The 27569-nt window shown below is 49.1% G+C and overlaps 1 protein-coding gene across 3 annotated transcripts in view; it reads left to right on the forward strand.

The window, feature by feature from the left end:
* Positions 1–27569, forward strand: part of LOC134983304 (oocyte zinc finger protein XlCOF6-like) — a 51277-nt gene that overhangs the window by 3992 nt on the left and 19716 nt on the right. For all 3 annotated transcript variants that reach the window (XR_010191623.1, XM_063949017.1, XM_063949018.1), the window contains exon 2: positions 23049–23240. The gene's annotated coding sequence lies outside the window, so the exon portion shown is untranslated. The remainder of the gene's footprint in view (positions 1–23048; positions 23241–27569) is intronic.

Here is a 27569-nt window from a genome sequence, read left to right on the forward strand (position 1 = left end):
GGGGCGGTATACACACATAGGGGGTGCTATACATACAGGGGGGCACTATACACACATAGGGGGCGCTATACACACATAGGGGGCACTATACACACATAGGGGGCGCTATACACACATAGGGGGTGCTATACATACAGTGGGGCCCTATACACACATAGGGGGCGCTATACACACATAGGGGGCACTATACACACATAGGGGGCGCTATACACACATAGGGGGTGCTGTACACACATAGGGGGCGGTATACACACATAGGCGGCGCTATACACACATAGGGGGTGGTATACACACATGGGGGGGCGGTATACACACATAGGGGGTGCTATACCTACAGGGGGGGGCGCTATACACACATAGGGGGCGCTATACACACATAGGGGGCGGTATACACACATAGGGGGCACTATACACACATAGGGGGCGCTATACACACATAGGGGGTGCTGTACACACATAGGGGGCGGTATACACACATAGGCGGCGCTATACACACATAGGGGATGGTATACACACATGGGGGGGCGGTATACACACATAGGGGGTGCTATACATACAGGGGGGCGGTATACACACATAGGGGGTGAATAGGGTTGCCCCTTCGTGTCTCCTGTCCCTTCCCAGTTGCCCCCTACCTGCCTCCCATATCCCCCTCCCCTGCCTGTCCCCTTCTATCCCCCTCACCTGATGTGACGACACCGCAACCCTGGCACTCCACATGCATTCCTACTGTCCACTTTCCGTCAAGAACCTCATCTCCTCCCAGTCCTCAAACCCTGGCACCCCTTTTCCACTGTCAACTCGCTCCTCTGCCCCCCCCCCAGCCGCCTCGTCTCCCCCCCCCCCTCCCCGCCCCCTCACTCTCTGCTCTTGACTTTGCCACCTACTTCCCATGCAAAATTGGCTCCCTATGGCAGGATATCACATCCCACCAGACCCTGAGCAATCCCCTCCTCCATTTCCTGACACCCCCCCCCCCCCCTTACCTCCTACCAACTCTGACATCTCTCTTCTTTGTATCTAGTGTGGAAGTCATGGCCCTCAGCCGTTCCTCACCCTCTCCACCTCCCCATTTGACCCTATCACCTCCTCCGCTACCTCTCTTCTTCTGCCTGTTCCCATCTTGCCCATCTCATTCTCTCCCTCTCATCAGACACTGTCCCCTCGGCCTTCCATCATGCTCTTGTCTCCCCTATTCTTATAAACCCCTCCCTTCGTCCAACCAACCACTCTCTCCAACTACCGACCATCTCTCTCCTCCTAACTCCTGTCTTTCCTCACACTCACTGCTTGTCCCATTCCAGCCTGGCTTCCGTCCTCTCCACTCCACTGATACTGCCCTCGCTGAAGTCTACAAAGACCTCCATGCTGCCAGATCCAATGGTCACTACTCTCTGCTTATTCTCCTTCACCTCTCTGCTGCATTGGACACTGTGGACCACCCTCTCCTGCAATTACTTTTCTCTAGCATCCATAAGGGATATTGTAGACAGAATTAGTACCATGGGGTATAGACGGGTCCAAAGGAGCACGTGCACTTTAAACATTCTACCACTGGGTGTGCTGGCTCCTCCCCTCTATGCCCCTCCTACAGCTCAGTTTAGATAAAGAGCCCTCAGGAGAGGATGCTCACTCTGCAGCTCCAGAGTTTTCCTTCATTTTTATTTCTAACTTTTAATGATTTCGGTATGCTGTTTGGGCAACAGTATACCTGCACTATGGGAGATTTTTTTTTGGGGGGGGGGAAGGTCACCGGCCTCATGAGGTGAGAGCCGCTTCCCGTTGCATGACCACCGTCCTGAGGGGCTGTTTGTTCAGCGGGGCATGGCGCCTTGTCTGTCGCAGCCGCAGCATTGCGCACACCCCTGACACTGCCTGAAGGTGATCTTCAGTGGTGAGTACCAACCGGGGGGACCCGCTAGGGGGGGTCCCCCGGACAAATGTGCGGCTGAACCTCCTGGGGGGGACCCGCTATAGCCCCTGCGTGAGACTGGCTAAACACAGGTGAACCAAGCATTTATGTGAGGCTGTACATAGATAAGGAGACATGGCCAGTATAAATATACAGCAGTAGCTCCGGCACCATGGCGTGGGGGCGGAGCTACATTAGAGCAGGCTCAGCTGCATATTGGCGTCTTCCTCTGCATGAGCTGCAGCAGCCTCCACAGCTCCTCCAGAACTGCCCCTGTATACACTGGTACCGGGTATAGGGGTGGGGGGAGCCGCTATCATTGTGCACAATAATCCCCTGTGGGGTTTTATAAAGAATCTCACTGTGGTTACACAGATGTAACAACCGCTGACAGCCTCACTGGGGCCGGTCACCATTGTGTGCGCTGGAGTCCTCTCTTCTCTGTCTCCTCTCACATGCAATAGGTCAGGCTTGTCATATATAATATCAGGCTGTCCTGTGTGTGTATATTGTACTGTTTTCTACTACACTATGGTAAAACAGAAGTCTTGCAGTGTGTGTAATGCCAGGTTCTCTCCTAGTACATCCAGCTCAGTATCATGTGAGCAGTGTAGTCAGTCATCTCATGCTGATACTAATGTGGGGGAGAATGCGGAGCCCCCCTGGTTGGGGGCTATAAAAACTATGATGTCTGATATGTCATCTCAGCTCACTGCAACTGCAAACAAGACACAAGAACTGCAACATGCAGTGGCTAGCCTTACTGCTAAGTGTCCCTCCCTGCCTGCTTCACAGAAACCTGCTCTACCTGCACTCCTATCATATGATACTGATGGTGATGTTGATGTACAGGATGATGGGGATCCCACCCCAATCCAGGGTATTGAACCCCTCGTATTGGCTATTAGGGAGGTGTTAAAGCTCCTCCTGGGGGATGCAAGTACTCAGCAGTCATTTTTCCTCCCTCAAAAGGAACCAAAAGTCACATTCCCTGATTCCACAGAATTGGATGACTTCTTTAAACTAGCCTGGAAGAATCCAGATAAAAAATATCATGGTGACGAAAAGGTTTCTGAATACCTTCCCCTTTGCCCCTGAAGGCAGAAAATTCTGGGAAGAATCCCCAGCCGTAGACGTCTCAGTGTCTCGCCTTTCTAAAAAGGCGGTGCTCCCTGCTCCGGGCTCCCTTACGGTGAAGGACCCGGCGGATAGGAAAATAGAGACCACTCTAAAATCTATTTCTCTGACGTCCTAGTGGATGCTGGGACTCCGTAAGGACCATGGAGAATAGCGGCTCCGCAGGAGACAGGGCACAATAATAAAAGCTTTAGGATCAGGTGGTGTGCACTGGCTCCTCCCCCTATGACCCTCCTCCAAGCCCCAGTTAGATTTTTGTGCCCGAACGAGAAGGGTGCAGGCTAGGTGGCTCTCCTGAGCTGCTTAGAGTAAAAGTTTATTTTAGGTTTTTTATTTTCAGTGAGTCCTGCTGGCAACAGGCTCACTGCATCGTGGGACTAAGAGGAGAAGAAGCGAACTCACCTGCGTGCAGAGTGGATTGGGCTTCTTAGGCTACTGGACATTAGCTCCAGAGGGACGATCACAGGTACAGCCTGGATGGGTCACCGGAGCCGCGCCGCCGTCCCCCTTACAGAGCCAGAAGAGACGAAGAGGTCCGGTGAAATCGGCGGCAGAAGACGGTCCTGTCTTCAGACTAAGGTAGCGCACAGCACCGCAGCTGTGCGCCATTGCTCTCAGCACACTTCACACTCCGGTCACTGAGGGTGCAGGGCGCTGGGGGGGGAGCGCCCTGAGACGCAATATGAACAAATAATACCTTAGGTTGGCAAAAGAATACATCACATATAGCTCCTGGGCTATATGGATGTATTTTAACCCCTGCCATTTTTACAGAAAAGAGCGGGAGATAAGGACGTCGTGAAGGGGCGGAGCCTATCTCCTCAGCACACAAGCGCCATTTTCCCTCACAGCTCCGCTGGAAGGACGGCTCCCTGACTCTCCCCTGCAGACCTGCTACAGAATCAGGGTAAAAAAGAGAAGGGGGGGCACTATTGGCAGCAAATAACAATATAAACAGCAGCTATAAGGGAATAACACTTATATAAGGTTATCCCTGTATATATATATATATAGCGCTGGGTGTGTGCTGGCAGACTCTCCCTCTGTCTCTCCAAAGGGCTAGTGGGGTCCTGTCCTCTATCAGAGCATTCCCTGTGTGTGTGCTGTGTGTCGGTACGCGTGTGTCGACATGTATGAGGAGGAAAATGATGTGGAGGCGGAGCAATTGCCTGGGTTAGTGATGTCACCCCCTAGGGAGTCGACACCTGACTGGATGATCGTATTTAAAGAATTACGTGATAATGTCAGCACTTTGCAAAAAACTGTTGACGACATGAGACAGCCGGCAAATCAATTAGTGCCTGTCCAGGCGTCTCAGACACCGTCAGGGGCCCTAAAACGCCCGTTACCTCAGTGGGTCGACACAGACCCAGACACAGATACTGAGTCTAGTGTCGACGGTGAGGAGACAAACGTAATGTCCAGTAGGGCCACACGTTACATGATCACGGCAATGAAGGAGGCATTGAACATTTCTGACACTACAAGTACCACAAAGAAGGGTATTATGTGGGGTGTGAAAAAACTACCAATAGTTTTTCCTGAGTCAGATGAATTAAATGAGGTGTGTGATAAAGCGTGGGTTTCTCCCGACAAAAAACTGCTAATTTCTAATAAATTACTGGCACTATATCCTTTCCCGCCAGAGGTTAGGGCGCGTTGGGAAACACCCCCTAGGGTAGATTAGGCGCTCACGCGTTTATCTAAACAAGTAGCGTTACCGTCTCCTGATACGGCCACCCTCAAAGAACCAGCTGATAGAAGGCTGGAAAATATCCTAAAAAGTATATACACACATACTGGTGTTATACTGCGACCAGCAATCGCCTCAGCCTGGATGTGCAGTGCTGGAGTCGCATGGTCGGATTCCCTGACTGAAAATATTGATACCCTGGATAGGGACAATATATTGTTAACTATAGAGCATTTGAAGGATGCATTGCTATATATGCGTGATGCACAGAGGGATATTTGCACCCTGGCATCAAGAGTAAGTGCTATGTCCATTTCTGCCAGAAGAGCGTTATGGACGCGACAGTGGTCAGGGGATGCGGATTCCAAACGACATATGGAAGTATTGCCGTATAAAGGGGAGGAGTTATTTGGGGCTGGTCTATCGGACCTGGTGGCCACGGCAACGGCTGGAAAGTCCACCTTTTTACCCCAGGTCACTTCACATCAGCAGAAAAAGACACCGTCTTTTCAAACTCAGTCCTTTCGTTCCCATAAGTACAAGCGAGCAAAAGGCCACTCCTTTCTGCCTCGGGGCAGAGGAAGAGGAAAAAGACTGCACCATGCAGCCGCTTCCCAGGAGCAGAAGCCCTCCCCTGCTTCTGCCAAGTCTTCAGCATGACGCTGGGGCTTTACAAGCAGACTCAGACATGGTGGGGGCCCGTCTCAAGAATTTCAACGCGCAGTGGGCTCACTCGCAAGTGGATCCCTGGATTCTACAGGTAGTATCGCAGGGGTACAAACTGGAATTCGAGGCGTTTCCCCCTCGCCGGTTCCTGAAGTCTGCTTTACCAAAGTCTCCCTCCGACAGGGAGGCAGTTTTGGAAGCCATTCACAAGCTGTATTCCCAGCAGGTGATAATCAAGGTACCCCTCCTACAACAGGGAAAGGGGTATTATTCCACGCTGTTTGTGGTACCGAAGCCGGACGGCTCGGTGAGACCAATTTTAAATCTGAAATCCTTGAACACTTACATAAAAAGGTTCAAATTCAAGATGGAGTCACTCAGAGCGGTGATAGCGAACCTGGAAGAAGGGGACTATATGGTGTCTCTGGACATCAAAGATGCTTATCTCCACGTCCCAATCTACCCTTCTCACCAAGGGTACCTCAGGTTTGTAGTACAAAACTGTCATTATCAGTTTCAGACGCTGCCGTTTGGATTGTCCACGGCACCTCGGGTCTTTACCAAGGTAATGGCCGAAATGATGATTCTTCTTCGAAGAAAAGGCATCTTCATTATCCCTTACTTGGACGATCTCCTGATAAGGGCAAGGTCCAGGGAACAGTTAGAAGTCGGAGTGGCACTATCTCAGGTAGTGTTACGTCAGCACGGGTGGATCCTAAATATTCCAAAATCGCAGCTGATTCCAACGACACGTCTACTGTTCCTAGGAATGATTCTGGACACAGTCCAGAAGAAGGTGTTTCTCCCGGAGGAGAAGGCCAGGGAGTTATCCGAGCTAGTCAGGAACCTCCTAAAACCTGGCCAGGTGTCAGTGCATCAGTGCACGAGGGTCCTGGGAAAAATGGTGGCTTCTTACGAAGCGATTCCATTCGGAAGATTCCATGCAAGAACGTTTCAGTGGGATCTACTGGACAAATGGTCCGGATCGCATCTTCAGATGCATCAGCGGATAACCCTGTCGCCAAAGACAAGGGTGTCTCTTCTGTGGTGGCTGCAGAGTGCTCATCTACTAGAGGGCCGCAGATTTGGCATTCAGGATTGGATCCTGGTGACCACGGATGCCAGCCTGAGAGGCTGGGGAGCAGTCACACAGGGAAGAAATTTCCAGGGCTTGTGGTCAAGCATGGAAACATCTCTTCATATAAACATTCTGGAATTAAGGGCCATTTACAATGCCCTAAGTCAAGCAAAACCCCTGCTTCAGGGTCAGGCGGTATTGATCCAATCGGACAACATCACGTCAGTCGCCCACGTAAACAGACAGGGCGGCACGAGAAGCAGGAGGGCAATGGCAGAAGCTGCAAGGATTCTTCGCTGGGCGGAAAATCATGTGATAGCACTGTCAGCAGTGTTCATTCCGGGAGTGGACAACTGGGAAGCAGACTTCCTCAGCAGACACGACCTTCACCCGGGAGAGTGGGGACTTCACCCAGAAGTCTTCCACCTGATTGTAAACCGTTGGGAAAAACCAAAGGTGGACATGATGGCGTCCCGTCTAAACAAAAAACTGGACAGATATTGCGCCAGGTCAAGGGACCCTCAGGCAATAGCGGTGGACGCTCTGGTAACGCCGTGGGTGTACCAGTCAGTGTATGTGTTCCCTCCTCTGCCTCTCATACCAAAAGTACTGAGAATCATAAGAAGGAGAGGAGTAAGAACTATACTCGTGGTTCCGGATTGGCCAAGAAGGACTTGGTACCCGGAACTTCAAGAGATGCTCACGGACGAACCGTGGCCTCTACCTCTAAGAAAGGACCTGCTACAGCAGGGGCCTTGTCTGTTCCAAGACTTACCGCGGCTGCGTTTGACGGCATGGCGGTTGAACGCCGGATCCTGAAGGAAAAAGGCATTCCAGATGAAGTCATCCCTACCCTGGTCAAAGCCAGGAAGGACGTAACCGCAAAACATTATCACCGCATTTGGCGAAAATATGTTGCGTGGTGTGAGGCCAAGAAGGCCCCTACAGAGGAATTTCAACTGGGTCGTTTCCTCCATTTCCTGCAAACAGGACTGTCTATGGGCCTAAAATTAGGGTCCATTAAGGTTCAAATTTCGGCCCTGTCGATTTTCTTCCAGAAAGAACTGGCTTCAGTGCCTGAAGTTCAGACATTTGTAAAAGGGGTGCTGCATATACAGCCTCCTTTTGTGCCTCCAGTGGCACCTTGGGATCTCAATGTTGTGCTGAGTTTCCTAAAGTCACATTGGTTTGAACCACTCACCACTGTGGACTTAAAATATCTCACATGGAAGGTGACGATGCTGTTAGCCTTGGCTTCAGCCAGGCGTGTGTCAGAATTGGCGGCTTTATCATATAAAAGCCCTTACTTAATTTTTCATTCTGACAGGGCAGAATTGAGGACTCGTCCTCAATTTCTACCTAAGGTGGTTTCTGCATTTCACATGAACCAACCTATTGTGGTACCTGCGGCTACTAGGGACTTAGAGGACTCTAAGTTGCTTGACGTTGTCAGGGCCTTGAAAATATATGTTTCCAGGACGGCTGGAGTCAGAAAATCTGACTCGCTGTTTATCCTGTATGCACCCAACAAACTGGGTGCTCCTGCTTCTAAGCAGACGATTGCTCGTTGGATTTGTAGTACAATTCAGCTTGCACATTCTGTGGCAGGCCTGCCACAGCCAAAATCGGTAAAAGCCCATTCCACAAGGAAAGTGGGCTCATCTTGGGCGGCTGCCCGAGGGTTCTCGGCTTTACAACTTTGCCGAGCAGCTACTTGGTCAGGGGCAAACACGTTTGCTAAATTCTACAAATTTGATACCCTGGCTGAGGAGGACTTGGAGTTCTCTCATTCGGTGCTGCAGAGTCATCCGCACTCTCCCGCCCGTTTGGGAGCTTTGGTATAATCCCCATGGTCCTTACGGAGTCCCAGCATCCACTAGGACGTCAGAGAAAATAAGATTTTACTTACCGATAAATCTATATCTCGTAGTCCGTAGTGGATGCTGGGCGCCCATCCCAAGTGCGGATTGTCTGCAATACTTGTATATAGTTATTGTTACAAAAATTCGGGTTATTATTGTTGTGAGCCATCTTTTCAGAGGCTCCCTTGCGTTTTATCATACTGTTAACTGGGTTCAGATCACGAGTTGTACGGTGTGATTGGTGTGGCTGGTATGAGTCTTACCCGGGATTCAAAATCCTTCCTTATTGTGTACGCTCGTCCGGGCACAGTATCCTAACTGAGGCTTGGAGGAGGGTCATAGGGGGAGGAGCCAGTGCACACCACCTGATCCTAAAGCTTTTATTATTGTGCCCTGTCTCCTGCGGAGCCGCTATTCCCCATGGTCCTTACGGAGTCCCAGCATCCACTACGGACTACGAGAAATAGATTTATCGGTAAGTAAAATCTTATTTTTCTCCTACGTCCTAGAGGATGCTGGGGATGCTTCAAGAACCATGGGGTATAGACGGGATCCGCAGGAGACATGGGCACACTATAAGACTTTGAATGGGTGTGAACTGGCTCCTCCCTCTATGCCCCTGCTCCACACTCCAGTTAGATTCTGTGCCCAGTGAGACTGGATGCACACTGAGGAGCTCTCCTGAGTTTCTCTGAAAATACTTTTTGTTAGGTTTATTATTTTCAGGGAGACCTGCTGGCTACAGGCTCCCTGCATTGTGGGAGTGAGGGGAGAGAAGCAGACCTACTTCTTAAGAGTTCAAGGGCTCTGCGTCTTAGGCTACTGGACACCATTAGCTCCAGAGGGTTCGATCACTACGGTGCGCCTAGCTGCTTGTTCCCGGAGCCGCGCCGTCACCCCCCTCACAAAGCCAGAAGATAGAAGCCGGGTGAGTATGAGAAGATCAGAAGACTTCAGTGACGGCGGAAGAGGTGCCGCGCTGCGCGCCATGCTCCCACACATATCACAGCACTGCAGGGTGCAGGGCGCAGGGAGGGGCGCCCTGGGCAGCATGAACACCTCAAATCAGACTGCCTTGAGTTATAACAGTGCCCCAGGCACTAGATAAGGGTCCCCCGCCAGTATAAACATATTTTTAAGCGGGACTGAAGCGCGATATGTAGTGGGCGGGGCTTAGCCCACATACCTCTGACCAGCGCCATTTTCTCTCCTCAGAAGCTGCAGAGACGCTGGCCCTGTCCTCCACACTGCTGTACAAGTAACAGGGTGCAAAACGGGTGGGGTCACAAATAATTTGGTGCTGATTTGTATATATATAAAGCGCAAACAGGTCTGGGCAGTCATTTCACTGGCCTCAGTACCGGGATAGGCGCTGGGTGTGAGCTGGCAGAACGCTCTCTGTGTCTCTCTTGCAGGCTTTATTGTGGGTCTGTCTCCTATAGCCCCAGTGTAGTTGTGGGTGTCGGTACGTGTGTGTCGACATGTCTGAGATTGAATGCTTTTCCCAGGAGGAGGCTGGAGTGGGGACAGAAAATACTGTGAGAGTGACCGTGTCTGCACCGCCGACGGATGATTGGATGAATATATGGAGAGTGTTTTAAACGCAAACGTGACTAAGTTGACTAAGAGATTTGATAAATCTGAGTCTAAGAACCAGACATGGAGGAAATCCATGGAAGATGCTTTGTCACAGGCCAAGACCCCTTCGGGGTCACAGAAACGTGCAGTTACCCAGATAGCAGAGACAGATACCGGCACGGACTCTGATTCCAGTGTCGACTATAGTGATGCCAGATTACATCCAAAGCTGGCTCAGAGCATCGAGTACATGATCGTGGCGATAAAAGACGTGTTACTTATCACTGAGGACCCTGCTGTCCCTGATACTAGGGTCTGTATGTATGAAGGAAAGAAACCTGAGGTGACGTTTCCTCCCTCTCATGAACTAAACGCTCTTTTTGAAAAAGCTTGGGAAAATCCTGACAAAAAGATACAGGTTCCCAAAAGAATTCCAGTGACATATCCGTTCCTCTCTGGGGACAGGGAAAGGTGGGAGTCAATCCCCACGGTAGACAAAGCTTTATCGAGTGTATCCAAAAAGGTGGCGCTTCCGTCCCCTGACACGGCAGCCCTAAAGGATCCTGCGGATCTTAAGCAGGAAAATACCCTGAAATCCATTTATGTCACTACAGGGTCACTGCTCAGGCCTGCCGTTGCTGCGGCATGGGTGAGTAGCGCTATTGAAAGGTGGGCAGATAACTTGTCATCTGAGGTAGATTCCCTAGACAGGGATAGCATGCTTTTGACTTTGGGTCACATCAGGGATGCTGCCGCGTATTTAAAGGAAGCTGTGAGGGATATTGGCCTTTTGGGATCAAGGGCCAATGCCATGGCAGTCTCAGCAAGGAGAGCGTTGTGGATTCATCAATGGAATGCTGACGCTGACTCTAAGAAGGTGATAGAGTCTCTACTATTTAACGGTAGGGTCTTGTTTGGCGACGGCCTCACTGACCTAGTATCTACGGCTACCGCGGGTAAGTCATCGTTCCTGCCTTATGTTCCTGCACAGCAAAAGAAAACGCCCCACTATCAAATGCAGTCCTTTCGGCCCAATAAATACAAAAAAGGACAAGGATCTTCTTTCCTTGCTACGAGAGGAAGGTGAAAAAGGTCACAAGCTGTGGCAAGTTCCCAAGAGCAGAAGTCCTCCCCGGCTTCTGCCAAATCCACCGCATGACGCTGGGGCTCCTCTGAGGGAGTCCGCACTGGTGGGGGCACGTCTCAAACTTTTCAGTCAGGTCTGGGTGCACTCGGACCTGGACCCTTGTATAGTCGAAATAGTAGCCCAAGGGTACAAATTGGAGTTTCAAGACGTGCCCCCTCACCGATTTTTCAAGTCGGCCTTGCCAGCATCTCTTCTAGAAAGGGAAATAGTAAGCTCTGCAATACTAAAGTTGTGTCACAGCGATGACAAGTGAGTATTTGCCTTTACTAAAAAACCAAGAGACTTGTTATATTATATTCTTTTACTAGAATCAATTCACATTACACTTAAATAAATACATTTGTTAAAACATATATTAAAATGTATCTGCTCAATTATTAATATATTTCAACCGGAATGCATTCCTTATTTAATAAATTAATATAATATTATAAAGCCGCTTTTACCTAATTGATTGAACCCGTATTTTATACAAGGGTAACCAATTAGTAAGAACCATAAATCATCTGTTTAATTTGCCGTTATTGGCACATTTTTTTCATTACAGGTTGAGTATCTCATATCCAGATATTCCGAAATACGGAATATTCCGAAATACAGACTTTTTTCAGTGAGACTGAGATAGTGAAACCTTTGTTTTTTGATGGCTCAATGTACACAAACTTTGTTTAATACTCAGTTATTAAAAATATTGGCCCTCATTCCGAGTTGATCGGTCGCAAGGCGAATTTAGCAGAGTTACACACGCTAAGCCTACGCCTACTGGGAGTGTATCTTAGCTTCTTAAAATTGCGCCCGATGTATTCGCAATATTGCGATTACAAACTACTTAGCAGTTTCAGAGTAGCTTCAGACTTACTCTGCCTGTGCGATCAGTTCAGTGCTTGTCGTTCCTGGTTTGACGTCACAAACACACCCAGCGTTCGCCCAGACACTCCTCCGTTTCTCCAGCCACTCCTGCGTTTTTTCCGGAAACGGTAGCGTTTTCATCCACATGCCCCTAAAACGCCGTGTTTCCGCCCAGTAACACCCATTTCCTGTCAATCACATTACGATCGCCGGAGCGATGAAAAAGCCGTGAGTAAAAATACTATCTTCATTGTTAAATTACTTGGCGCAGTCGCAGTGCGAATATTGCGCATGCGTACTAAGCGGATTTTCATTGCGATGCGATGAAAAATACCGACCGATCAACTCGGAATGAGGGCCATTGTATTAAATGACCTTCAGGCTGTGTGTATAAGGTGTATATGAAACATAAATGAATTGTGTGAATGTAGACACACTTTGTTTAATGCACAAAGTTATAAAATATATTGGCTAAAATTACCTTCAGGCTGTGTGTATAAGGTGTATATGTGACATAAATGCATTCTGTGCTTAGATTTAGGTCCCATCACCATAATATCTCATTATGGTATGCAATTATTCCAAAATACGGAAAAATCCCATATCCAAAATTCCTCTGGTCCCAAGCATTTTGGATAAGGGATACTCAACCTGTACTATATGCCAGTTAGTAATATATAGATGATACTACAAAGGTCTCCACTATAACCTGTCACTGGCGTCCCAGTGCAGGATTAGTCTTTCCTGGTGTGTTTTTGCCCGTTCACACGGGGTTATAATTACCCTTTCCTGGGAATGTCCTCCGCTTTAGCACTATAGCACAAGTGCAAAGATTAGTTTTAAGGTATATACCTTTTGGAGTTCCCGGTTGGTGGGCAGCGTTCACAAGCACACAGTCAGTGGTAGTAATAGTGGAGACTTTCACAAGTTGTCGGCGCTGCACTGAGCAGCGTTCAGAAGGCTACAATCGCAGTGAGCCGTAGATGTAGATGTCCTCAGTGGATATGCACACTGTGAGCGGTAGCCAGACACAGAGGATGCGGCAAGAAGTGAGCTGCAGAAACCGGCACAGCTGAGAGGGGCAGACGCGGCGGAAGCGGCCAAAGACACAATCAGCGGTTGAAAAAACGGGTGATGACGTCAACGCGTTTCGTCCCGTCAATTCTCGGGACTTCCTCAAGACTGGCTTCTCAGTGGGATAATGGCTTTTTATCTACCTCTTAATGAGAAGCTCCAAATCACCTGTGTTTATTTAATTAGAATCTTAATTGAATGATACTCACAATCAGTTTCACTTTGAATCTATATGAAATGCTGTGTTCTCTTGCTTTATTTCAAGACACTCCATATATTCAAAGTTTAACATTATTAAAACATAGTGCTAAAGCACTGTATTGGGAGTCACTAAGCGCACAGACACATCTTTATTGTATTTCAGTGTAATTTCAGGCTCTTGCAAAGCCTAGTCTGTGCAGCTGGTGTTCACCCAATATAAGTGAATTAATTTAATTTAGTATCTGCGCCTGGGAATTGGGTGTCTAGTACATCCACCTGTTGTTTTTTGTCTAAAGTTGTGTCACAGTCAAGTGATTGTCACGGTGCCCCCATCACAGCGGGGGGGGGGAGGGTTTTATTCGAGCCTGTTCGTGGTCCCGAAGCCGGATGGTTCAGTCAGACCGATTCTGAACCTAAAATCCCTCAATTTCTTTCTAAAGAAATTCAAATTCAAGATGGAATCTCTGCATGCAGTGATCTCCTCGCTGGAAGAGGGGGATTTTATGGTATCGGTCGACTTAAAGGATGCATACTTGCATGTCCCCATATTTCCTCCGCATCAGACTTACCTAAGATTTGCGGTACAGGATTGTCATTACCAATTTCAGACGTTGCCGTTTGGTCTGTCCACGGCTCCGAGGATTTTCACCAAAGTAATGGCGAAAATGATGGTTCTCCTGCGCAAGCAGGGAATCACAATTATCCTGTACTTGGACGATCTCCTCATAAAGGCGAGGTCCAAGGAGCAATTGTTGAAGAATGTGGCTCTTTCACTGACGATTCTGCAACAACACGGGTGGCTCCTAAATTTGCCAAAATAACAGTTGGATCCAATGACACGGCTTTCGTTTCTGGGTATGATTCTGGACACAGAATTGCAGAGAATTTTTCTTCCAATGGAAAAAGCTCTTGAATTACAGAACATGGTAAAACAATTTCTGAAACTAACAAAAGTGTCAGTTCTTCAATGCACTCGGTTGCTGGGGAAGATGGTGGCGGCCTACGAGGCCATTCCATATATGGCAGGTTCCATGCAAGGGTGTTTCAGTGGAACCTGTTGGACCGGGTGGTCTTCAGTATGCCGACTGACGGGATCCCGGCGCCAGAATCCCGACAGCCTGCATACCGACATTTATTCTCCCTCGTGGGGGTCCACGACCCCCCTGGATGGAGAATAAAAAAGCGTGGCACGCGTAGCGCGGCGAGCCCGCAAGGGGCTCATTTGCGCTTGCCACACTGTCGGTAAGCCTGCGGTCGGGCTCCCGGCGCCGGTATGCTGGTTGCCGGCATACCATACTGAACCCTGTTGGACCAATGGTCCGGGTCTCACCTGGACATGCATCGGAAGATAATTCTATCTCCCAGGACCAGAATCTCCCTTCTGTGGTGGCTGCACAGTTCTCACCTTCTGGAGGGGCGCAGGTTCAGGATTCAGCATTGGATCCTAGTGACCACAGATGCAAGCCACCGAGGCTGGGGAGCAGTCACACAGGGAAGAAACTTTCAGGGAAAGTGGTCGAGCCAAGAAGTTTTGTCTACACATAAACATTCTGGAATTAAGAGCCATTTACAACGGCATACTGCAAGCAGAACATCTTCTTCGAGGTCTGCCTGTCTTGATTCAGTCAGACAACATGACAGCAGTGGTGTACATAAACTGCTAAGGCAGTACAAGGAGCAGAGCGGCGATGGCCGAGGCCACGAAGATTCTTCCCTGGGCGGAAAGACATGCCAGCGCTCTGTCAGCAGTCTTCATTCCGGGTGTGGACAACTGGGAAGCAGACTTCCTCAGCAGACACGATCTCCAGCCAGGAGAGTGTGGTCTTCATCGAAAGGTCTTTGCAGAAGTGACAAGTCGTTGGGGAGTTCCTCAAGTAGACATGATGGCGTCACGCCTCAACAAGAAACTTCAGAGATATTGTTCCAGGTCAAGGGACCCTCAAGCTATAGCGGTGGACGCCCTAGTGACACAGTGGGTGTTTCCGTCAGTATATGTGTTCCCTCCACTTCCTCTCATTCCAAAGGTGATAAAGATTATAAGAAGAACAAGGGTTCAGGCGATACTCATTGTTCCGGATTGGCCAAGAAGGGCCTGGTATCCAGAGCTTCAGAAGTTCCTCATAGAAGATCCCTGGCCTCTTCCTGTTCATGAGGACCTGTTGCAACAGGGGACGTGCGTGTATCAAGACTTACCACAGCTGCGTTTGACGGCGTGGTGGTTGAACGCCAAATCCTAGCCCGAAAGGGTATTCCCAGTGAAGTCATTCCCACACTTCTTCAGGCTAGAAAAGAAGTAACAGCAAAGCATTACCAGCATATTTGAAGAAAATATGTGTTTTGGTGTGAATCCAAGAAGGCTCCTACGGAGGCATTTCAGCAGGGGCGGTTGCTCCATTTTTTGCAAGCAGGTGTGGATGAGGGCCTAAAGTTAGGCTCCATTAAAGTACAAATTTTGGCCTTATCTATTTTCTTTCAGAAGGAGTTGGCCTCCCTTCCAGAAGTTCAGACCTTTGTGAAAGGCGTACTGCACATACAACCTCCCGGTGGCACCATGGGATCTTAACATGGTGTTGCAATTCCTGCAATCTCATTGGTTTGAACCTTTGCGTAAGGTTGAGTTAAAATTCCTTACTTGGAATGTAGCCATGCTGTTGCCCTTGGCATCTGCAAGGCGGGTATCTGAATTGGCTGCTTTGTCGCACAAAAGTCCCTATTTAATCTTCCATGCTGATAGGGCGGAGTTGAGAACTCATCAGCAATTTTTGCCAAAGGTGGTTTCTTCGTTTCACGTGAACCAGCCTGTTGTAGTTCCAGTGGCTACTGATGCCTTGGTCAGAGCTTTGCAAATCTATGTCGCCAGAACGGCTCAAGTTAGGAAAACAGAGGCTCTGTTTGTCCTGTATGCTCCCAACAAGATTGGGGCTCCTGTTTCCAAGCAGACTATTGCACGCTGGATCTGTAATATGATTCAGCAGTCTCATTCTACGGCAGGATTGCCATTACCGAAGTCGGTGAAGGCCTATTCTACCAGGAAGGTGGGCTCATCCTGGGCGGCTGCCCGAGGGGTCTCGGCATTACAGCTGAGCTGCTACTTGGTCAGGATCAAACACCTTTGCGAAGTTCTACAAGTTTGATACCCTGGCTGGGGAGGACCTCTTGTTTGGTCAATCTGTGCTGCAGAGTCATCCGCACTCTCCCGCCCGTTCTAGAGCTTTGGTATAAATCTGTTATGCACACCAGTGCCTGCAGGAATGTACTGGTGTCTGAACGGATAGGGATGCAAAACAAATGAACTCACAGACAGACTGGGGAATATGACATTACGTACACAGAAGGTGATAGGGTAACAAAATAAACACAAAGTGAACAGAGAAGCCCAGAGGCTAAGAAACTGGGTGTCTCCCTAGTATTAGGAATGCTCAGATGGGAAAAGCAAGATGTTGTGTTTTAATACGTAGAGAACCCGAAATGCTGTTGCTAAGGGCAACAGCAAAACCCTAAAGGGTTACCAACGGGTGTGGCAGTAAACTCCTTGGTCAGAGATGGAATTATAGACACAAGGAGAGTCTCCACAATCCTAATCCTCACTTGCAGTGCACAGGTTCAGCTTACTGCCACTAAACTGACACCTGAACTCCTTGCACAGTGAGAATGGATTTAGGCAGGCAAATCTGAGAATACAGCCGCAAACTTGCTAAGTTCACAGAGTAGCAAAAGAACCCCAGCAAGTTAAATGACTGACTCCAGTCTTACTGCTGGGTCCTGATTGGCAGAGTGTACTACCAAATCCCCAGGCCTATCTGCAGTAAGCAACAACAAATACAAAGCTACACAGTACTGGCTAACTTTCAGGAACTAACTAACCAACAAAGATTCAGCAGCATCTGCTTAACCTGAGAAGAGGGTTTATAAAGCAGGTGCTGTCCACGCCCCACTCAGACCTCACAGACTGTGAGCACAAAAACCAGCACCTGGTATCCAGAGCTTCAGAAGTTGCTCATAGAAGATCCCTGGCCTCTTCCTGTTCATGAGGACCTGTTGCAACAGGGGACGTGCGTGTATCAAGACTTACCACAGCTGCGTTTGACGGCGTGGTGGTTGAACGCCAAATCCTAGCCCGAAAGGGTATTCCCAGTGAAGTCATTCCCACACTTCTTCAGGCTAGAAAAGAAGTAACAGCAAAGCATTACCAGCATATTTGAAGAAAATATGTGTTTTGGTGTGAATCCAAGAAGGCTCCTACGGAGGCATTTCAGCTGGGGCGGTTGCTCCATTTTTTGCAAGCAGGTGTGGATGAGGGCCTAAAGTTAGGCTCCATTAAAGTACAAATTTTGGCCTTATCTATTTTCTTTCAGAAGGAGTTGGCCTCCCTTCCAGAAGTTCAGACCTTTGTGAAAGGCGTACTGCACATACAACCTCCCAGTGGCACCATGGGATCTTAACATGGTGTTGCAATTCCTGCAATCTCATTGGTTTGAACCTTTGCGTAAGGTTGAGTTAAAATTCCTTACTTGGAATGTAGCCATGCTGTTGCCCTTGGCATCTGCAAGGCGGGTATCTGAATTGGCTGCTTTGTCGCACAAAAGTCCCTATTTAATCTTCCATGCTGATAGGGCGGAGTTGAGAACTCATCAGCAATTTTTGCCAAAGGTGGTTTCTTCGTTTCACGTGAACCAGCCTGTTGTAGTTCCAGTGGCTACTGATGCCTTGGTCAGAGCTTTGCAAATCTATGTCGCCAGAACGGCTCAAGTTAGGAAAACAGAGGCTCTGTTTGTCCTGTATGCTCCCAACAAGATTGGGGCTCCTGTTTCCAAGCAGACTATTGCACGCTGGATCTGTAATATGATTCAGCAGTCTCATTCTACGGCAGGATTGCCATTACCGAAGTCGGTGAAGGCCTATTCTACCAGGAAGGTGGGCTCATCCTGGGCGGCTGCCCGAGGGGTCTCGGCATTACAGCTGAGCTGCTACTTGGTCAGGATCAAACACCTTTGCGAAGTTCTACAAGTTTGATACCCTGGCTGGGAAGGACCTCTTGTTTGGTCAATCCGTGCTGCAGAGTCATCCGCACTCTCCCGCCCGTTCTAGAGCTTTGGTATAAATCTGTTATGCACACCAGTGCCTGCAGGAATGTACTGGTGTCTGAACGGATAGGGATGCAAAACAAATGAACTCACAGACAGACTGGGGAATATGACATTACGTACACAGAAGGTGATAGGGTAACAAAATAAACACAAAGTGAACAGAGAAGCCCAGAGGCTAAGAAACTGGGTGTCTCCCTAGTATTAGGAATGCTCAGATGGGAAAAGCAAGATGTTGTGTTTTAATACGTAGAGAACCCGAAATGCTGTTGCTAAGGGCAACAGCAAAACCCTAAAGGGTTACCAACGGGTGTGGCAGTAAACTCCTTGGTCAGAGATGGAATTATAGACACAAGGAGAGTCTCCACAATCCTAATCCTCACTTGCAGTGCACAGGTTCAGCTTACTGCCACTAAACTGACACCTGAACTCCTTGCACAGTGAGAATGGATTTAGGCAGGCAAATCTGAGAATACAGACGCAAACTTGCTAAGTTCACAGAGTAGCAAAAGAACCCCAGCAAGTTAAATGACTGACTCCAGTCTTACTGCTAGGTCCTGATTGGCAGAGTGTAGTACCAAATCCCCAGGCCTATCTGCAGTAAGCAACAACAAATACAAAGCTACACAGTACTGGCTAACTTTCAGGAACTAACTAACCAACAAAGATTCAGCAGCATCTGCTTAACCTGAGAAGAGGGTTTATAAAGCAGGTGCTGTCCATGCCCCACTCAGACCTCACAGACTGTGAGCACAAAAGCCAGCACCGGATCCCCTGCCGTGCACAGAGCCTGTAACCACTGCACAGCAAAAGACCCGAACCGGAGTATCAGCTGCACTCAGGTTACTCCGCTAGCACTTGTCTCCCGGTTGCCATGACGACGTGGCAGCACAGAGCAGGAGACCCTAACAAAACCCCATGGTTCTTGAAGCATCCCCAGCATCCTCTAGGACGTATGAGAAAATAGGATTTTAATACCTACCGGTAAATCCTTTTCTCTTAGTCTATAGAGGATGCTGGGCGCCCGTCCCAGTGCAGACGGTATCTGCAGTTATTGGTTGTAGTTACGCACATGTTGTGCCGAGTTCAGTCAGTCTGTGACTGTTGTTAATCATGCCGTTGCATGCATTGTTGTTGAATGCCATGTTGTACGGCGTGTTGGTGGTGTGAGCTGGTATGTATCTCACCTTAGTTTAAAATGTTAAATAAATCCTTTTCCTCGAAATGTCCGTCTCCCTGGGCACTGTTCCTATAACTGGAGTCTGGAGGAGGGGCATAGAGGGAGAAGGTAGTTCACACCCATTCAAAGTCTTATAGTGTGTCCATGTCTCCTGCGGATCCCGTCTATACCCCATGGTTCTTGACGCATCCCCAGCATCCTCTATGGACTAAGAGAAAAGGATTTACCGGTAGGTATTAAAATCCTATTTACGTTGCTGCAGGCGTAGCACAAAGGCCGGTCATTGCAGGTTGCTGGATGACACATGCAATCCATTCCTGGGCTAGTCAAATAAAGGAAGGTCTCTCATGGTAATATGACCTTAGTCGACACTGTTGCCTTACTGACTCTCATTCAGGAGACGGCAAGAGTCCTCTGTGATTTCTTAAAAGAGATTGGCACTGTTAGTGCTAAAACCACGGCTATGGCTGTGTCTGCACGCAGAGCCATATGGTTACGTTAGTGGATCGCTGATGCTGACTCAAACCGTAATGTGGAATCTTTTCCCTTCACAGGTGAATGGCTCTTTGGAGGTGACCTGGACACCTGGATTTCAAAGGCTACGGACGGAAAATCCACATTTCTCCCTTCGGGTGCCCCTCCTGCTAGACGTTCCTAAACGGGACCATCTACTCAGTCCTTTCGGTCCTCCAGATTTCGATCCAGAGCCAGAGGAGCCTCCAATGCAGCGAGAGGCTCCAGGGCAATACCTATAAAACCAGCAGTTGCTGGGTCTCAGAACCAGAAAACCAGTTCTGCTCCCGCAAACACTTCAGCATGACGGTGCACACCCACCCCGGGGGGATCTCGTGGTGGGAGCTCGGTTACGTCACTTCAGCCACATCTGTGACGGTTCTTGCCAAGATGCTTGGGTAAGGGACCTTATCTCTCAGGCCTACAAGCTGGAGTTTGACGTTTCTCCTCCCCAACGATTTTTCAAATCAGGCTTACCAGTTTTGGAAAGTATGCGTGGTACTCTACTACTGGCCATAGAGAAGTTGGTACAGTCCCAGGTCATTGTCCCAGTACCACTGTTGCAACAAGGACAGGGTTACTACAGTCTGTAGTACCGAAAACAGATGGGTCTGTGAGATCCCTTCTGAATCTGAAGTCCTTGAATCCTTACCTGAAGGTTTTCAGATTCAAGACTGAATATCTGAGGGCAGTGATCGCAGGCCTGGAACCACAGGAGTTCCTAGTATCCCTGGATATCAAGGATGCTTATCTACATGTCCCAATTTGGCCATGTCATCAGGCCTTTCTGAGGTTTGCCCTGCTGAACGATCATTACCAATTTCAGGCATTACCCTTCGGCCTGTCTACAGCTCCAAGGGTGTTCACGAAGGTGATGGTGGAAATGATGTTTCAGCTCAGGGTCCAGGGGGTCAATGTGATCCCATACCTGGACGATCTCCTGATAAAAGCAAGATCAAGGGAGCTTCTATTACTCCACATCGATCGCACTATCCAACGCCTGTCTCACCACGGGTGGATCCTTAATCTACAGAAGTCCCACCTGGAACCGTCTCCGCGGCTCCTGTTTCTGGGCATGATACTGGATACTGTAGCATAGAAAGTATTCCTCCCAGTTGACAAGGCGAGAGCACTCCAAGAAATGGTATGCATGGTCTTCAGACCTGCTCGAGTGTCCGTTGATCTTTGCATAAAATTGTTGGGAAAGATGGTGGCCTCCTACGAGGCGATACAGTACGGAAGGTTCCATGCAAGACCCTTCCAATTGGACATCCTGAATAAATGGTCCGGTTCCCATCTTCAGGTGCACCGGATGATTCGGCTGTCACCCCTGGCCAGGATTTCACTCCTGTGGTGGACACAGTCTTCCAACCTCTTGGAAGGCTGGAACTTTGGGATTCAGGACTGGATCCTCCTCACAACAGATGCAAGTCTATGAGGATGGGGAGCTGTCACCCAAGGGGCACAGTTCCAGGGCAGGTGGTCTGCCCAGGAGGCCATGCTTCCAATCAACATTCTGGAACTTCAGGCTATCCAGAACGTCTCTGCTTCAGGCGTCTCCTCTACTAAGGCCACAGGCATTTCAGGTGCAGTCGGACAACGCTTTGGCAGTGGCGTACATCAATTGACAAGGAGGGACAAAAAGCAGGGCCTGCATGCGAGAAGTGTCAAGAATACTCCTCTGGGCAGAAAAACATGCAAGAGCGCTGTCCGCAATCTTCATTCCGGGAGTGGAGAACTGGGAGGCGGACCTCCTAAGCTGCCACGACCTCCACCTGAGGGAGTGGGGACTACACCCTCAGGTGTTCCAACTGAACATCCACAGGTGGGGTTGCCCACAGATCGACTTGATGGCCTCTCATCTCAACAAGAAGCTTCGCTGCTATTGCTCACGGACCAGGGACCCTCAGGCGAATGCAGTGTATGCGCTGACTTCGCTTTGGCCTTACCAGCTGGTCTACCTGTTTCCTCAAGCGGATCAGACAACAAAAAGTGGAAGCAATCTTGATTGCCCTGGATTGGCCCTGAAGAGCATGGAACACGGCTCTTCTGGACATGTCTGTACAGGACCCTTGGCCTCTACCACTAAGAAGGGATCTTCTTCAACAAGGACCGTTCGTCTACCCGGACTTACGGCAGCTTAGTTTGATGGCATGGAAGTTGAGCGGAACATCCTAGCTCACAAAGGGCTTTCCAAAAAGGTAATTGCCACTATGGTACAAGCCAGAAAACCTGTGATGTCAAAACACTATCATATCTTGCGGAGATATGTCTCTTGGTGCGAAGAACGCACATATCCCTCTTCGGAATTCCACTTAGGAAGGTTCCTGTGTTTCCTGCAGGCTGGAGTGGATAAGGGTTTATGTCTGGGATCCATTAAAGTCCAGATTTCAGTTCTTTCCATCTCCTTCAAGAAAAAGTTGTCTCTCTTGCCAGAAATTCAGACCTTCTTGCAAGGGCTGCTTCATATACAACCTCCCTTTGTGCCCCCTATGGCACCTTGGGATCTAGATGTTATGTTACGTTTTCTACAGTCCTCCTGGTTTGAACCTCTGGTGATGGTAGAAGACAAGTACCTCACGTGGAAGACGGTGATGTTACTGGCCCTGGCTTCTGCTAGGTGTGTCTCAGAATTGGGGGCCTTATCCTGTCAACTGATTACCTCCTCCCAGTCCTACCTATTTTGCACGTGCTCTCCCCATCTCACTCTCCACCTCTCTACAAAACTTCAAATGGGCTCTCAAGGCCCACTTCTTCACAAACCCCAGCCAATTGTCCTCCTAACCCTCTTATCCGCACTCAGTCTTCCGCTTCTATGTCACCCTGGTCTGTTAGCCCTATCTGCAGTAATAATACAGGGACATGACTGGGGACTTGAGGGGATCTGGGAGCGTCACAGTGACATCACTTATATCTATAGTAATAATACAGGGACATGACTGGGGAGGTGAGGGGATCTGGGAGTGTCACAGTGACGTCACTTATATCTATAGTAATAATACAGGGACATGACTGGGGAGGTGAGGGGATCTGTCAGTATTTACAGTGATATTGATGTATCCCCCATTTTGCAGAGTTGCACAGTAGTAAAGAAGACATCTGGTGAGTGTGAGACACCCAGCAGCCATAGCCGTGTGTCATGTGGACTGAGCAGAACTAAGAGCCCCATCACGGTGCCTCCACCTCACTCACTGATACATGAGAGGCACAGTGACCAGAAGATCCTGGAACTCACCAACAAGATCATTCAGCTGCTGACTGGAGAGGTGACTGCTGGGAATGGGACATTATACAGTAACACCAGGGGACGTGTCTGGGTGATGACTGGAGAGGTGAATGCTGGGAATGAGACATTATACAGTAACACCAGGGGATGTGTCTGGGTGATGACTGGACAGGTGACTGCTGGGAATGGGACATTATACAGTAACACCAGGGGACGTGTCTGGGTGATGACTGGAGAGGTGACTGCTGGTAATGGGACATTGTACAGTAACACCAGGGGATGTGTCTGGGTGATGAATGTATCACTGTGTGTGTCCGGTTCCTATAAGGCGTCAGGAAGTCACTGTCTATGTCTCCATGCAGGAAGGGGAGTATATAGAGGAACACAGGGGTCTGTACAAGGACGTGATGATGGAGAATCACCGGCCCCTCACATCACTGGATAAGAGGAGACTGTCATGTATTGTACAGGGGAGAGCAGGTTTGGGGGCCCCTATATACACACATCATCTGATCACATTTCTCTAACGTCCTAAGTGGATGCTGGGACTCCGTAAGGACCATGGGGAATAGCGGCTCCGCAGGAGACTGGGCACAACTAAAGAAAGCTTTAGGACTACCTGGTGTGCACTGGCTCCTCCCTCTATGACCCTCTTCCAGACCTCAGTTAGAATTTTGTGCCCGGCTGAGCTGGATGCACACTAGGGGCTCTCCTGAGCTCCTAGAAAAGAAAGTATATTTTAGGTTTTTTATTTTCAGTGAGATCTGCTGGCAACAGACTCACTGTTACGATGGACTAAGGGGAGAGAAGCGAACCTACCTGCTTGCAGCTAGCTTGGGCTTCTAGGCTACTGGACACCATTAGCTCCAGAGGGATCGAACACAGGCCCAGCCTCGGTCGTCCGGTCCCGGAGCCGCGCCGCCGTCCCCCTTGCAGAGCCAGAAGCAAGAAGACGTTCCTGGAAATCGGCGGCAGAAGACTTCGGTCTTCATCAAGGTAGCGCACAGCACTGCAGCTGTGCGCCATTGCTCCCCATGCACACCTCACACTCCGGTCACTGATGGGTGCAGGGCGCTTGGGGGGGGGGGGCGCCCTGGGCTGCAATATAGAGTACCTTGCTGGCAAATAACACATAATATAGTCATAGAGACTATATATGTGTAAAATACCCCTGCCAGATATACATATAGAAAAGCGGGAGAAGTCAGCGGAAAAAGGGGCGGGGCTATCTCCCTCAGCACACTGGCGCTATTTTCCCTCACAGCTCCGCTGGAAGGATCGCTCCCAGGCTCTCCCCTGCAGTTTCAAGACTACATAGGGTTAAAAAAGAGAGGGGGGGGGCACTAAATTTAGGCGCAATATATATATATATATATATGCAGCTATTGGGAAAAATCACTCAGTTATAGTGTTAATCCCTGTGTTATATAGCGCTTTTGGTGTGTGCTGGCATACTCTCTGTCTCCCCAAAGGGCTTTTGTGGGGTCCTGTCCTCAGTCAGAGCATTCCCTGTGTGTGTGCGGTGTGTCGGTACGGCTGTGTCGACATGTTTGATGAGGAGGCTTATGTGGAGGCGGAGCAGGTGCCGATAAATGTGATGTCACCCCCTGCGGGGCCGACACCTGAATGGATGGTATTACGTGATAGTGTCGACTCTTTACATAAAAAGTTTGACGACATAACAGATGTGGGACAGCCGGCTTCTCAGCTCGTGCCTGCCCAGGCGTCTCAAAAGCCATCAGGGGCTCTAAAACGCCCGCTACATCAGATGGCAGACACAGATGTCGACACGTATACCGACTCCAGTGTCGACGACAAGGAGACTACTGTACATTCCAATAGAGCCACCCGTTATATGATTGCGGCAATGAAAAATGTCTTGCACATTGCTGATGTTACCCCAGGTACCACATAAAAGGGTATAATGTTTGGGGAGAAAAAACTACCAGTGGTTTTTCCCCCATCTGATGAATTAAATGAAGTATGTGAAGAAGCGTGGGCTTCCCCCGATAAGAAACTGGTAATTTCTAAAAAGTTACTAATGGCGTACCCTTTCCCGCCAGAGGACAGGTTATGTTGGTAGACATCCCCTAGGGTGGATAAAGCGCTCACACGTCTATCAAAGAAGGTGGCACTGCCGTCTCCGCACACGGCCGCCCTCAAGGAACCTGCTGATAGAAAGCAGGAGGCTATACTGCAGTCTGTTTATACACACTCAGGCATTATACTGAGACCAGCTATTGCTTCGGCATGGATGTGCAGTGCTGCAGCTGCGTGGTCAGATTCCCTGTCAGAAAATATTGACACCCTAGACAGGGACACTATTCTGCTAACCATAGAGCATATAAAAGACTCAGTCTTATACATGAGAGATGCACAGAGGGAGATCTGCCGGCTGGCATCTAAAATAAGTGCATTGTCCAATTCTGCTAGGAGAGGCTTATGGACTCGGCAGTGGACAGGGGATGCAGATTCTAAAAGGCACATGGAAGTTTTGCCTTACAAGGGTGAGGAGTTGTTTGGGGATGGTCTCTCGGACCTAGTTTCCACAGCGACAGCTGGGAAATCAGCATTTTTACCCCATGTTCCCTCACAGCAAAAGAAAGCACCGTATTATCAGGTACAGTCCTTTCGGCCCCAGAAAGGCAAGCGGGTAAAAGGCGCGTCCTTTCTGCCCAGAGGTAGAGGGAAAAAGCTGCAAAATACAGCCAGTTCCAAGGAACAAAAGTCCTCCCCCGCTTCCTCTAAGTCCACAGCATGACGCTGGGGCTCCACTGGCGGAGCCAGGTGCGGTGGGGGCCTGTCTCAAGTACTTCAGCGATCAGTGGGATTGCTCACGGGGGGATCCCTGGATTCTACAAGTGGTGTCTCAGGGATACAAGCTGGAATTCGAGGAGTCTCCCCCTCGCCGTTTCTTAAAATCTGCCTTGCCAACGACTCCCTTGAACAGGGAGGCAGTGCTAGAGGCAATTCACAAGCTGTATTCGCAACAGGTGATAGTCAAGGTACCCCTCCTTCAACAAGGAAGGGATTACTATTCCACAATGTTTGTGGTACCGAAACCGGACGGTTCGGTCAGACCTATTTTAAATTTGAAATCCTTGAACACGTATATAAAAAGATGCAAGTTCAAGATGGAATCGCTCAGGGCGGTTATTTCAAGCCTGGAGGAAGGGGATTACATGGTATCACTGGACATCAAGGATGCTTACCTGCATGTCCCCATTTACCCTCCTCACCAGGAGTACCTCAGATTTGTGGTACAGGACTGTCATTACCAATTCCAGACGTTGCCGTTTGGTCTGTCCACGGCACCGAGGGTATTTACCAAGGTAATGGCCGAAATGATGATACTCCTTAAAAAAAAAAAGGAGTTATAATTATCCCGTACTTGGACGATCTCCTTATAAAGGCGAGGTCCAGGGAACAGTTGCTGTTATGCACACCAGTGCCTGCAGGAATGTACTGGTGTCTGAACTGTTATGCACACCAGTGCCTGCAGGAATGTACTGGTGTTTGAACTGTTATGCACACCAGTGCCTGCAGGAATGTACTGGTGTCTGAACGGATAGGGATGCAAAACAAATGAACTCACAGACAGACTGGGGGATATGACATTACGTACACAGAAGGTGATAGGGTAACAAAATAAACACAAAGTGAACAGAGAAGCCCAGAGGCTAAGAAACTGGGTGTCTCCCTAGTATTAGTAATGCTCAGATGGAAAAGCAAGATGTTGTGTTTTAATACGTAGAGAACCCGAAATGCTGTTGCTAAGGGCAACAGCAAAACCCTAAAGGGTTACCAACGGGTGTGGCAGTAAACTCCTTGGTCAGAGATGGAATGATAGACACAAGGAGAGTCTCCCCAATCCTAATCCTCACTTGCAGTGTACAGGTTCAGCTTACTGCCACTAAACTGACACCTGAACACCTTGCACAGTGAGACAGGATTTAGGCAGGCAAATCTGAGAATACAGCCGCAAACTTGCTAAGTTCACAGAGTAGCAAAAGAACCCCAGCAAGTTAAACGACTGACTCCAGTCTTACTGCTAGGTCTGGATTGGCAGAGTGGAGTACCAAATCCCCAGGCCTATTTGCAGTAAGCAACAACAAATACAAAGCTACACAGTACTGGCTAACTTTCAGGAACTGACTAACCAACAAAGATTCAGCAGCATCTGCTTAACCTGAGAAGAGGCCTTATATAGCAGGTGCTGTCCACGCCCCACTCAGACCTCACAGACTGTGAGCACAAAAACCAGCATCGGATCCCCTGCCGTGCACAGAGCCTGTAACCACTGCACAGCAAAAGACCCGAACCGGAGTATCAGCTGCGCTCAGGTTACTCTGCTAACACTTGTCTCCCG

The sequence above is a fragment of the Pseudophryne corroboree genome (assembly GCF_028390025.1).
Source record: "Pseudophryne corroboree isolate aPseCor3 chromosome 3 unlocalized genomic scaffold, aPseCor3.hap2 SUPER_3_unloc_12, whole genome shotgun sequence".
In the NCBI taxonomy this organism is placed as follows: Eukaryota; Metazoa; Chordata; class Amphibia; order Anura; family Myobatrachidae; genus Pseudophryne; species Pseudophryne corroboree.